Below are 13,967 nucleotides of genomic sequence, written 5' to 3'. Positions count from 1 at the left end.
ACTGTTCTGTAATTTTCATTCTTTAATTTCAATACATTATACAGTCACACGTTTCAGATCATAGATTGTAACACGTAACAGGAATTAAAAACTAGAATAAAAAACAGTATTAGGAAGAAAAGAAAAAATTGACCAAATTAGGAACTTTAGTGTTAGTTACATGTAAAGTTCTTTATTATGTTGTACAGTTTTACAAATCTCTACAAAGAAATCATAAGAAAAATATTCTATTCTAGCCCAATTACAGAAAGAAATTTAAGGTAGAAACTATTGACCAGCTGATTAAAAAATACTTCTGTTGCTTTAGGACAGTTGGTATTCAACTGGGGGAATTTTTCCCCCAGGGGACATATGGCCATATCTGCATATATTTTTGATGACCAAACTGCAGAGGAGGTGGTGATATGTGAGCTATTGGCATCTAGTGGATAGAGGCCAGGGATGCTGTTACACATCCTACAATGCACAGGACAGCCGTGCATAACAAAGAATTATTTAAAGTATGTCAATATGACATACTTGAGAAGGGTTGAGAAGTCCTGTTCTAGGGTACAAAACCTACAATGGAATATCTATTATTTTAGATACATTTTCCAGCTTACAGGGAGCATTTCATTATACAAAGTTACTTTTAAAAATATAATAGCATGTTTTGTAAAAGAAGACACAAGTCAGACGCTTTGCAATTAAAAACATTTACACCTCAAAGAGACAAAAACATTTTCCAAAACAGCAATTAAATGAATTTCTAGCTAAAGTTCTTAGAGCAATATGTTTAACTTTTAAATTGAAAGCCTGTATCACTAAAACCAAAGGCCTACAGATGTTAGCATACAAAAGTGTATTTCTTGTTCTAGGTTTTCTGAATAATACACTCAATTTCACTTGGTGAAGCTACATTACTAAGGCAGAAACACCTACTAAAAAAAAGAGAGCCCCAACAGTTATTTAGCTGGTAGGTTTTAGCTGACCCCATTTTAGTATGAGCCAACAACTGAGAATAGCTAAGAAAAAGAAAAAAAAAAGTTGAAGCTGCACTAATTAACTCAGTCTCTGATTAATGGGCTATAGTACAAGGTATTCTACACTGGTGTGCATAGTAACATAGAAATATAGTATAGAATTAAATTAAAATTTGGGGCTATCATATTTTAACTGTATTATGGAAAACACTGATAACTAGGATGTTTATATTAGATTATAAGATTCCAAAGCGTATCAATGTGAAGGTCAGAGATATGGGTTTTAATTTCATATAAAAAGGGGAGGACACCTGGAGAAATTCAGTCTAGAAAAGGTGATAGATGCCTTCTAATAGAAGACACTTACTCCATGCTGCTCCAGAGAACAGAACTAGAACCAATAGTTGGAAGTTACAGGGTGGCAGATTTCAGTCCAATATGAAAAAGAAAACAAAAAACAAAAAACAAAAAAACTTAGAACAGAGTCCAAAGAAACTCATATAATTTCTATCTGGATGAGGTTTCCATATTTTGATATAAAACTAACATTTTCTACATATATGCCAATATGACAGGAAAAGTTTACATTAAAACAGTGAAAAACTTGTTTGGGAATAACATTTTCTAAGAACAACTCCATATCCGTAAGAAAATGCCAGTAACATGTCATACTTTTTCAAAATTCCTCGAACTGAAAAAAAAGATACTATTTAAAATACAACAGGTCTGTGAAACTCATATTTAACATTTACTAATAGGATAAGATTAAATACATCCAGACTATACCACCTAAGAGCAATTTTGGTTATATAAAAGACTGTTTCTATTCATCCCACTGCTCCTTATCTAGTATCTGTCCCCAAAACATGTCCTATTAGACAAAAAGCAGGTGGGAATAGGATGGGAATGTTGAGTCAACTAGGAAGGCAATTTAACTGATGATACTGCCTCTGATCCTCACCCTAAATGTCCATGAGACTCAAGAAGGAATGACCATATGTTCTGGTTAATGCCTACTGCCGGTGTAATTATTACTTTTAGTACTTTTCACTCTCCTACGTGTCTCAGTTTGAACAATAAATTATACAGTCACCAGTCCCAGGAAAACATGAAATATGAAAAAGATGCCAGCAGATTTAGCAATTGCTATTTACACATCCCTGGCATTGTCTAACTCTGCTCTGTATAGCCAGGTCTCTACCTATCATCTGGACTGGAACTGTATCTTCTACCAAAAGCATGAGGAAGGCTGAGCAGGGTGGCTCACACCAGTAATCTCAGCACTTTGGGAGGCTAAGGCAGGAGGACTGCTTGAAGTCAGGAGTTTGAGACCAGCCTGGGCAATGTAGAAAGACCACATCTCTACAGAAAATTTTTTTAAAATTAGCCACATGTGGTAGTGTGTGCCTGTAGCCCCAGCTAGTCAGGAGGCTGAGGTGGGACGATCGCTTGAGCAGAGGAGGTTGAGGCTACAGTGAACCATGATTGTGCCACTGCACTCCAGCCTGGATGACAGAGTAAAACCTGTCTCAAAAAAAAAAAAAAAAAAAAAAAAAAAAAAAAAAAAGAAGCCAAGAAACACTTCAAGCGTCAGTCATAAATGGAAGAGTACTTTCCCTGAGGAGAAACAGGAAAAGCAAGCATGTAAGCAAGTATTACAGAGTACACAGACTCTATATTCTTACTCAAGAAATGGCCAGCTCCTTACCTACTTATCAAAAAAAAAAAAAAAAAAAAAAAAAAAAAAAAAAGTGAGCCAGGGACTCACTACAAGAAATAAGACTTTCAAGACTTCCAGGCAATCTTACTGCTTAAAAAAATAACAGTCAAGCTGGGCCCGGAATACCTGTAATCTCAGCACTTTGGGAGGCCAAGAAGGCTGGATCTTGAGTTTGAGACCAGACTTGGCAACACAGTGAGACTCCATCACTACAAAAAACACAAAAATTAGCCGCGTGTCGTGGCATGCATCTGTAGTCTCAGGTATTTGGGTGGCTGAGACGGGAGGATCACTTGATCCCAGGAGGCAGAGGTTGCAGTGAGCTGAGATCATACCACTGCAAGCCTGGGCAACAGAGTGAGACCCCTGTCTCAAAAAAAATTTTTTTTACTTTAAAAAAAGTTTTAAAAAATGAACAGACAACATAAATCACCACATGTCTGAAGAAAGTCGATTATAAACTGCAAAACAAGTAAGAAAGACCATGTGGGAAATGAACGTATGAAGGCAACAGATGAGAATTTTCAAAAACTCTAATTTGTATCTATAAAACAAGAACTTTATACTACCTAGAAGAGAAGACAAAGTTGAGAAATAGACAAGATAAATATATGAAAAATATAAAAGAAAGGATAAGTCTAGGAGGCTCAATGTCCTGCCTGAAGGAATGACAGAAAAGAAAAAAGCAGATCAAAAAAATTAAGAAATAAAATTTCCCACTCCTGAGGGGAAACACATTTTCAAATTCAAAAAGCTCACAGAGAGCAAAACCGAGTGAAAAAAAAACGAACCTAGAGACATAGCATTCTACTTTTCAAGACAAAAAGATTCTGTCTCCAGAGAGGGAAAAACTGGGCACCTGCAACTAAATGAAAATTAGACTTCTTACCGGTAACACTAGAGCAAGAAGATAAGGTATTATCTTCAAAATTCAAGGGAAAATGATTACTAATGTAGAATTTTGTACCCAGCCAAACTATGGGGAGGCAGAATAAAGATTTTTTAACCATTCAAGGATGGAAGGAGTTTACCTACTATAACCTTTTCTTAGGAAGCTACATAAAGATATATTCCAGCTAAAACAAAAAGCAAACCAAGAAAACATGGGATCCTGCAAACAGATGAAAGCCTAGGTCAGCAGCTGTGGCAGCAGGCCCAGAGAGAAGTGAGTATAGGCTGGAATTAGAGGAAGGACAGAAGCATCTCAGAGAAAGATATCCAGAAAAACAGAGGACTTGGCACAGAGCCAGTAGACAGGGAGCCTAGACAAATTTTAAGAAATGACAACATGATTAAGAAAAAAAAGGTAATGAATGAATTCAGGAAATGTAAACTGCTCAAGAAAGGCATGATCCCAATAAAAGACTTTATAGGTGAGCAATCAGTGTGGTATAAAAAAGGAAAAAATCCATTTGAACTTGAGCCTAGGAAGATTTTCTAATAAGTGGTACAGGATGGTAAAACGGAACACATTAGAAATCATAATCATAGAATGGTACTAGGCTTCACAATAGATACTATTGATAAAATAGTTTTTGCTTTGAAATTTTAGAATCAATCTAAATTAGAGAAGATAAACTATGATTACAGAACCTAATGTAAATGTTATCACAAATAAGAGTATACATTAAATTTGGGGAGTGAAGTAGGGAAAGAGAAGTGAAACACAAGAGTTTCAAGAATTCTTAAAAAGTACAGAGTACTGATATACTATCTAGCTTTGATTGAACTAGAAATGGAGTATATCGTCCAAATTAACAGAAATAGTCTGAATTTGGGAAGAGGAGAAATGAGAAGAGAGCGTATGCAATGCAGTCCTAAACTGTGATTGTAGGAAATAAAAATATATGCATAAAGTCGATAAGTTACAAAATAGCAAGAGGAATACTATTCAGTGATGTGGAGGTTAGCATCAAAAGAAATAAAACCAGAATGCTTTAAAGGTCTCTGGGGAGTTTTTAATTTGTATACAACAGTGGTTCTCAATGTGATCCAGGGACCCCCCCTAAGGGTTCCTGAGACCCTTTCAGGAGGTCCACACAAGGTTGTTCTCTTTTTAATTACACACTGGCGTGAGGCCAGGCTGCCTTCGTATATTCTAATCCAAATAATTTACTGCAACAGTCTGAATGCAAAAGCAAATTTTAGAATCAATATTCTTAATTTAAGACATTAAAAAAGATTTGTAAAAATGTAAAACAATGCCTCTCATCTCACTGTTTTTGAAACTAATTTTTCATAAGCATATTTTTGGTTAATGTGTAATAGTTTTATTCTTTCTTTTTGAGTTGGAGTCTCACTCTGTAGCCCAGCTGGAGGGCAGTGGCACAATCTCGGCTCACTGCAACCTCTGCCTCCTAGGTTCAAGCAGTTCTCCCTGCCTCAGCCACTTGAGTAGCTAGGATTACAGGCGGCTGCCACCTTCTGGCTAATTTTTGTATTTTTAGTAGAGACAGGGTTTCACCATGTTGGCCAGGCTGGTCTCAAACTCCTGACCTCAGGTGATCCACCCGCCTTGGCCTCCCAAAGTGCTGGGATTACAGGCATGAGCCACCGTGCCCAGCCTGATTCTAATACAGAAAATACCAATATAACCCAAATAAACAAAAACTCTGGGGTTCTGAATAATTAGAAGTGCTACAGGAATCTTGAAACCCAAAAATTTGAGAATCTTCATTTCAGATGCAGACCATTAACTTGGAGTCTGTAATGGTTATTCACTATTCATTTTCTTGGTCTCTACTTATTATCCCTTTATGCAAAAAGTTTCTATCATGCAACAGGAAAATGAAATTGCTTAATTCATTAATAAAAACTACTAATTAAAGTAAAATAAGGTTTACAATTAATGGAAACCTAGCAGAAAATTATTTAATCTAAACCCAAGATATGAAATCACTAGCAAGTGGCAGAGCAAAAGCCAGAACCTAAGCAGTGTGTGTGTGCTCTTAACCATCACATCTACTCTCTACAACATTTGTGTTTTCTTTAACAGTTTAAAATACGGTGACAAGTTCAACATATAAATCAATGTAATACACATTAATAAAATGAAAGACAAACCCAAGCAATCATCTCAATAGCATTTGACAAGAGTCAACATCCTTTTATGATTAAAAAAAAAACAAAACAAACTCAACCAACTAGGAATTGAAGGAAATAACCTCAATATAATAAAAACTATGAAAAGCCCATAGCTAACCTCACACTCATTGACACACTGAAAGCTTTTCCTCTAAGATCAGGAAGAAGACAAAGCTGCATGCTTTTACTGCTTCTATTCAACATAGTACTTAAGTTCCAGCCAAAGCAATATGGCAGGAAAAATAAAAGGCATCCAAATTAGGCCAGGTGCTGGTGGCTCACACCTGTAATCACAGCACTTTGCGAGACCAAGGCAGGTGGATCACTTCAGCCCAGGAGTTCGAGACCAGACTGGCCAACACAGTGAAACCCCGCCTCTAATAAAAATACAATAAATTAGCCATACATGCTGGCATGTGCCTGTAGCCCCAGCTACTTGGGAGGCTGAAGCACAGGAATTGCTTGAAAACCCAGGGGGCGGAGGTTGCAGTGAGTTGAGATTGTGCCACAGCACTCCAGCCTGGATGACAAAGAAACACTCTTTCTAAGAAAAAAAAAAGCATCCTAATTGAAAAAGATCAAGACATCTGTTCACAGATGACATCATTTTATGCATGGAAAACACTAAACACTCCACAAAAAACTGTTAGAACTAATAAAGGAAATAAGCAAAGTTTCAGGATACAAAAATCAGTTGCATTCCTATACGTTAACAATAAACAGGCAATTAAGAAAACAATCCCACTTACGATAGCATCAAAAAGAATAAAAAACTCGGGCCAGGCACTGTGGCTGGCTCACGCCTGTAATCTTAGCACTTTCAGAGGCTAAGCTGGGAGGACAATATAGTGAGACCTCATCTGTACGAAAAATACAAAAAAAAAATTAGTAGGGCATGGTGACACGTGCATGTAGTCCCAGCTACTTGGGTGGCTGGGATCACTTGAGCCCAGGTCAGGGCTGCAGGTGGCTGTGATCGTGCCAGTCTGGGCAACACAGCAAGACTCTGTCTCAAAAAAAAAAAAAGGAAAAGAAAAGAAAAACAAAGAAAAAAAAAAACCCTTATGAGGAAACCTAGCCAAGAAGGTGAAAAACGTGTATATTAAAAACTACAAAACACTGCTGAAAGACTTAAAGACACAAATAAATGGAAAGACATCCCATGTTCATGGATTAGAAGGCAAACTATTGTTAAGATGTTAATATTACCCAAAGTGATCTAAAAATTCAATGCAATGCCTATAAAAATCCCAGTGATTTTTTTTTTGCCAGAAAAGAAATCTATCCTAAAATTCCTGTGGAATCTCAAGAGACCCCTAATAGCCAAAACAACCTTAAAATATTAGAACAAAGTTGGAAGTCTCACACTTGCTAATTTCAAACTATAATAATCAAAATAGTATAGTACTGGCATACAGACATATAGAGCAATGAAATAGAATAGAGGAACCAGATATATAGCCTTGCATATACAGTCAAATAAATTTTGACAAGGATGCCAAGACCATTCAGTGCGCTGTCTTCTCAACAAATGGTGTTGGGAAAACTGGATACCCACACGAAAAGGAAAAAAGCTGGAGCCTCACCTTACAAAATATACAAAAATTAACTCAAAATGGATGAAAGATCTAAATGTAACAGCTAAAACTATACAACTCTTAGTAGAAAACGCAGGGGAAAAAAGCTTCATGACATTAAATTTGGCAATGATTTATTGGATGTGACATCAAAAGCACAGGCAAAAAATTAAAAATAGACAAATGAGACTACATCAAAATTAAAAACCTCTGTGTGGCTGAGTGCAGTGGCTCATGCCTGTAATCCCAGCACCATGGGAGGCCGAGGTGGGCAGATCACCTGAAGTCAGGAGTTCGAGACCAGTCTGGCCAACATGGTGAAACTCTGTCTCTACTAAAAATACAAAAATTAGCCAGGCATGGTGGCACATGCCTGTAGTCCCAGCTACTCGGGGGGCTGAGGCAGGAGAATCGCTTGAACCCAGGAGGTAGAGGTTGCAGTGAGCTGAGATCACGCCACTGCACTCCAGCCTGGGCGACAGAGAGAGAGTCTGTCTCAAAGAAAAGAAATCAGTCTAGCATGTAGGTACATGCCTATAGTCCCAGCTACTCAAGAGGCTGAGACAGGAGTATCACTTGAGCCTAGGAGGAGTTCCAGACTTCAGTGAGCTGTGACTGCACCACTACACTTCAACCTGAGTGAAGAGGAAGACTCCGTCTCAAAACAAACAAACAATTATAGTACGTTTAGCAGCTGGTTGACTTACATTATCCTACAAATAACTTTTATGAGGCAGTAACAAGAGAAGTCACAGAGCAGCACCAGTCTGCCTACCACACTTTGAGTAGTATAAAAGCAGAGCTTCCCACCAGATGTTGGTGTTAGTTCTCAGGGAGAATGCACAGTGCATGAGTGGCCTGACGGAGGTCCCGATTCTGTTGCCTGCAGCTGCAATATCCCTTATCCAAGGCTCCAATCTCTCAGCTTACACAGTAAGCTACTGTACAAATACCACTTTCCGTGTTAGCAGAGACATGGAACAATTGGAAAGCAACAGCTTACAACTTTGGGGTTACCAAATGAACCACCACAATAGGTGAATTAGAAAAAAGTCTTCTTCCATCTTTTTTTTTTTTTTTTTTTTTTTTTGAGATGGAGTCTTGCTCTGTTGCCCAGGCTGGAGTGCAGTGGCGCAAGCTCGGCTCACTGCAAGCTCGGCTCACTGCAAGCTCCGCCTCCCAGGTTCACGCCATTCTCCTGCCTCAGCCTCCCGAGTAGCTGGGACTACAGGCACTCGCCAGCACGCCCGGCTAATTTTTTTGTATCTTTAGTAGAGACGGGGCTTCACCGTGTTAGCCAGGATGGTCTCGATATCCTGACCTCGTGATCTGTCCGGCTTGGCCTCCCAAAGTGCTGGGATTACAGGCTTGAGCCACTGCGCCTGGCCTCTTCTTCCATCTTTAAGGGAGAACTGTAAGGAAACTTTTTCCTATATCAGTCTTGGCTCTGGGTAAAGAAGAGAAAAGACTTCCTGACAGTTATTAGGCACAAGACGTGGTGAAACCCTGTCTCTACTAAAAAATACAAAAATTAGCAAGGCGTGGGTAAAGAAGAGAAAATACTTTCCTGACAGTTCTTAGGCACAAGACAGTCTTCCCCTAGGTTTGGACTCTAGGATTCACATTATCTGACCAGGCAAATTCCCAACCAAGAAGTTAGTTTAATTCAGACTGACTATCTATTATCTGAAATGCATGGGACCAGAAGTTTCCGATTTTGGAATTTTTGCATTACACTTACCCATTGAGCAAGCCTAACCCGAAAATACTTAACCTGTGTAACTCTAGGCTGACAGTGCTTCCAGGTCACACAAAACACATATTATTCTGTAAATGCTGCAAATAACATTCCAACAAACAGGAAACCTCAATCAAAAAAATCCTAAGAGGCCAGGCGCAGTAGCTCATGCTTGTAATCCTGGCATTTTGGGAGGTCAAAAGGGGAGAATCACTTGAGGCAAGGAGTTTGACACTAGGCTGGGTAATAAAGGGAGGCCCTGCCTTTAAAAAAAAATTTTTTTTTTTTGTTTCAATTAGCCAGGTATGGTGGGGTCCTGAAGGCTGAGGCAGGAGGACTGCTTGAACCCAGGAGGTGGAGGCTGCTGTGAGCCACGACTGTACCACTGCAATCCTGGGTGATGTTGCCTGGGATGTAGCCTGGGTGACAAGAGTGAGACCCTATTTCAAAAAAAAAAAAAAAAAAAAATCACGATAAAACCCAAGGGAAAAACACTACTATAAGCAAAAGTGTACAGAATTAAAAGAAAAAAATTTTTTGAGACCACAGGCATTAGAATTATTGGATACAAAATGTAAGCATACTTAAGTAAAAGAGATTGTCAAAACTAAGACTAAGGAACAAGATGGGTCAAAAACAACCAAATGAACTTTTAAAACTAAATCATCTGACAAATTTATAGTCAGGAACTCAGAAAGGTTATTGCATAACTAATTAGACATGGCTGGCAATAAACTGGTGAATGAGAAAATTATCTGTAAAAATTACCCAGAATGCAGAGAGAGAGGAAGAGATGAAAAATATTAAAGAGATTAAAATACTTGGAAGATAAAATAAAAAGTGGTAACTTACATCTAATTGGAATTACAAATGGAGAGAAAGACTAGGAGAGAACATAGAAAAAAAATGTCAAGACATTCCCTAAAATTAATGAAAGATAACAATGTCAGATTCAGGAGTCCCAAGAAACCCTAGTAAACAAGAATTTACAGTAAGATATATCTAAGTGAAACTGTAAACATGAAAGATAAACTCTTATAAGCAGCCAGAGGGAAAAAAACCCTAGTAAACAAGAATTTACAGTAAGATATATCTAAGTGAAACTGTAAACATGAAAGATAAAGAAAAACTCTTATAAGCAGCCAGAGGGAAAAAACAGCCTACAGAGATTAAGTGATGACGACTCAAGGAGGTAGAATCAAAGATATTTTAAGATGAAGAAAAAAAAACCCCAAAAAATCTCAGGCTGATTGTGGTGCCTCACACCTGTAACCCCAGCACTTTGGGAGGCTATTGCAGGCAGATCTTTTGAGTCCAGGAGTTTGAGACCAGCCTGGGCATCACGGTGAAACTCTGTCTCTACTAAAAAATACAAAAATTAGCCAGGCATGGTGGCGTGCCTGTAATCCTAGCTACTCAGGGGGCTGAGGTGGGAGGACTGCTTGAGCCTGGGAGGTTGAAACTGCAGTGAGCTGAAATTGCACCATTGCACTCCAGCCTGGGCAACACAGTGAGACCCTGTCTCAAAAAAAGAAAGAGAAAAACCTGTTTTTTTAGACCACGCTAATGGAAATTCTCAAAGATTTACTTTAGAAAGAATAAAAATGATCTCAGAATGAATGAATGTTGAGCAAAAAGAGTGGTAAATATGAAGGTAAACTTAAATAATCATTGACTATATAAAACAAGTAATTATGTCCAACAGTAATTGGTCACAGGGTTAAAAAAATCTGAGCTATCATATAACAAGAACACAAAATCAGAAGGACTGATCAAGTTTAAAACGTTTTAAGTCTATTGGTTAGGGGAATAAAACTAATGACTAACTTTAGACTAAGTGAAATATTCACGTTAAATTTCTAGAGGAATCACTACCAGGTGGAAACAGAATATTGTATTTCTGCAGTTATAAAGAATGAAGTGGGAAAAATCTGAAGAAAACATAGCTTCTGTTATTCACATTAAATGTGCTTTTCATACCTTAGAAAACATACTGTGTGTGTGCATGTTTCAATTTTGGGTAAAATAGCAAAGTAATTGATAGATACAACATTTCTTTCTCTTTCATGGCACACAAAACACAATCTGACCTTCCCTTTAGTCCAAGTTTAATGCTCAACAGTGTTGGACTTTTCTAGGTCAAATTGTGGTATTTTATGTATCTACGAAATTACTGACATTTAAATGTCTTTAAATTAGGTATAACATTGAAAAAAAAAAAAGACAAACTTCCTCACAGAATCACCCCAAAGACAAAGCAACTTTATTCCTTTTTTTGGTTTTGTTTTTGTTTTTTAACGCAACAGGGTTTACTGTTTCCCAGTAAGTGCAGTGACAAGATCATGGCTCACTGCAGACTAGACTCAGATGATCTTCCCACCTCAGCCTCCCGAGCAGTAGCTGGGACTATGCACGTGTGCCACCACGCCCAGCTATTTTTTTTTTTTGGACACAGGGTCTCACTTTGTCACCCAGGCTGGAGTGCAGTGGTATTAACGTGGCTCACTGCAGCCTCAACCTCCCAGGTTCAAGCAATCCACCCACCTCAGCCTCCTGAGTAGCTAGGACCACAGAAACCTGCCACTAAACCCGGGTAATTGTTTGTAGAGATGGGGGTCTCGCTATGTTGAGCTGGAGATGTTGAGGGTACAGTGAGCTGTGATTGTGCCACTGCAAGTTTGTGCATCAAAGTTGAACAGTTAGTTGTATTTAGAGAACATGGTCCATATACCTTTCAGGGCAATACAGAATAAAAAATTGGGTTTACTATAACGTAGTTAATAGCTCACTAAATGTGAGGTGATGGCTCATTGTGGTTTTGATTTGCATTTCTCTGATAGTGATGTTGAGCGTCTTTTCATATGCTTTTTGGCCATTTGTATGTCATTTTTGGTAAAGTTTCTATTTGTCTTTTGCCAACTTTTAAATTGGATTATTTGACTTTTGTTGAGTTTTAAGAGTTCTTTATACATAGCTGGTCTCAAACTCCTGAGGTCAAGTAATCCTCTCCCCTCAGCCTCCCAAAGTGTTGGGATTACAGGTGTGAGCCACAGCACCTGGCTATTCCTTATTCTTGATGTTGTAATGTCATGCTCCCATTATCTTTACAATGTTGTTATAATAATAATTTTATTACCATAGAATTTTAGAAGAAATTTAAATTTAGGTTCCATTTATTCTTTTTATTTTTTCACTCTGTCACCCAGGAAGGAGTGCAGTGGTGCAATCACAGCTCACTGCACCCTCAACATCCCCAGCTCACATGATCCTCCTACCTCAGTCTTCTAAGTAGCTGGGACCACAGGTGTACTCCACCAGGCCTGGCTAATTTTTTTTTTTTTTTTACAGAGATGAGGTCTTGCTATGCTACCCAGGCTGGTCTCAAACTCCTGAGCTTCAAGTGATCCTCCCGCTTCAGCCTCCCAAAGTGCTGGGATTATAGACATGAACCACTGTGCCCTGCCGCTTGATTTCTTCTTAAAAACTGGAGTCAGATAGCTTATCCTACAATTCCTACCAACTCACTAGAATGGTAGACCACAGGGGAGGGAGGTGGTTAAATGTCGTATGAAAATTGTTAATTTTCTTGTAATCTTTAATTCACTAGGAAAGACAGCTATCACCATTTCCCATCTGCGTCCATTGGATCTTTTAAATTATTTTAATTTTAGTCATTTAACAAGTAATTTCCATTAAAATAAGGGATAATGAAAAAGAACTATTAGAAACTTTTATAAATAAGAATTACAGTAGTTAAAAAAATTATAGTAAACCCAAATTTTTATTCCATATTGCCCTGATTTCAAAGGTATATGGACCATGTTCTCTAAACACAGCTAACTGCTCAATTTTGATGCACAAACTTGGAACACGCCCATCTCACAAATGCTAACTCCAAATTTAAAATATATCTCTAACAGGTTCTATCTGGTTCATCATTACTTCTGGTTCTTCTTCCTGCACTTGCAGGGTCAAAATACAATCCATAAAAATTTTCTCTGAAATGTCTGATGGCTCCTATTTTGTTAAAAAGATGGCCATCTTCTTTACTCCCTAACTGCAAAACATTTTCAATTTTAGATTTGGAATGTTTAATCTAATAACTCATTTCTACACCAACTACTTTTTTCCAATCACTTTTGTATAAAGCATCTGTTTTCAGCATTCGTCCACTAATGAACCATGTCAAGTATATTTTAGTGCACAAACGTCACAAAAGATGAAAGAATTCACCAGGCACGGTGGCTCAGGCCTGTAATTCCAGCGCTTTGGAAGGCCAAGGCAGGCGGATTGCTTGAATCCAGGAGCTTGAGACCAACCTGGGCAACATGGCAAAAACCCAATGTCTACAAAAATAAGCTGGGCATGGTGGCACATGCCTGTAGTCCCACTTACTCAGGAGGCTGAGGAGGCAGGATCACTTGCGCCCGGGAGGCAGAGGTTTGCAGTGAGCCAAGATTGTGCCACCGCACTCCAGCGTGGGCTAGAGTCCGAGACCCTTATCTCAAAACAACAACAAAAAGGTGAAAGAATTCTGCCAAGTATCTGCTTAGCAAAAGAGGATGTTCTGGTTCTCGTCACAGAATATTATATAACTAAGTCCCTTCTAGTGAATGACTAACTGAATGAGAATGGCGTATTTCCTTTCTAATCCTTAGAAATATATTATGTATTGATTCTTAAGTTTGAAAAATTCATGTAGGACATTATCAGCTAAAGACTTGTAGCCTGAGATTTTTTGCTTATACAATTTCAACATTATCATTGGTCCAGAGTGGTGCTTTTTGCATTCCTCTTATGATATAACTGATAATTGGGAAACATTTTCCTGTGTCAGCTTTCTTCTCCTTTGCTGGTATGGGCAGAGAATGAACCATTTTGCATTC

The 13,967-nt window shown here is 38.3% G+C and overlaps 1 protein-coding gene across 2 annotated transcripts in view; it reads right to left on the bottom strand.

Annotated features, from left to right (window-relative positions):
- ZFR (zinc finger RNA binding protein) overlaps positions 1–13,967 on the bottom strand; it is a 91,218-nt gene that overhangs the window by 66,780 nt on the left and 10,471 nt on the right. The window lies entirely within an intron of this gene.

This window comes from Symphalangus syndactylus, chromosome 16 (genome assembly GCF_028878055.3).
Source record: "Symphalangus syndactylus isolate Jambi chromosome 16, NHGRI_mSymSyn1-v2.1_pri, whole genome shotgun sequence".
NCBI classification, from domain to species: Eukaryota; Metazoa; Chordata; class Mammalia; order Primates; family Hylobatidae; genus Symphalangus; species Symphalangus syndactylus.
The sequence above is the reverse complement of the archived record's forward strand: the minus strand, read 5'-3'. Positions and strand labels throughout refer to the sequence as shown.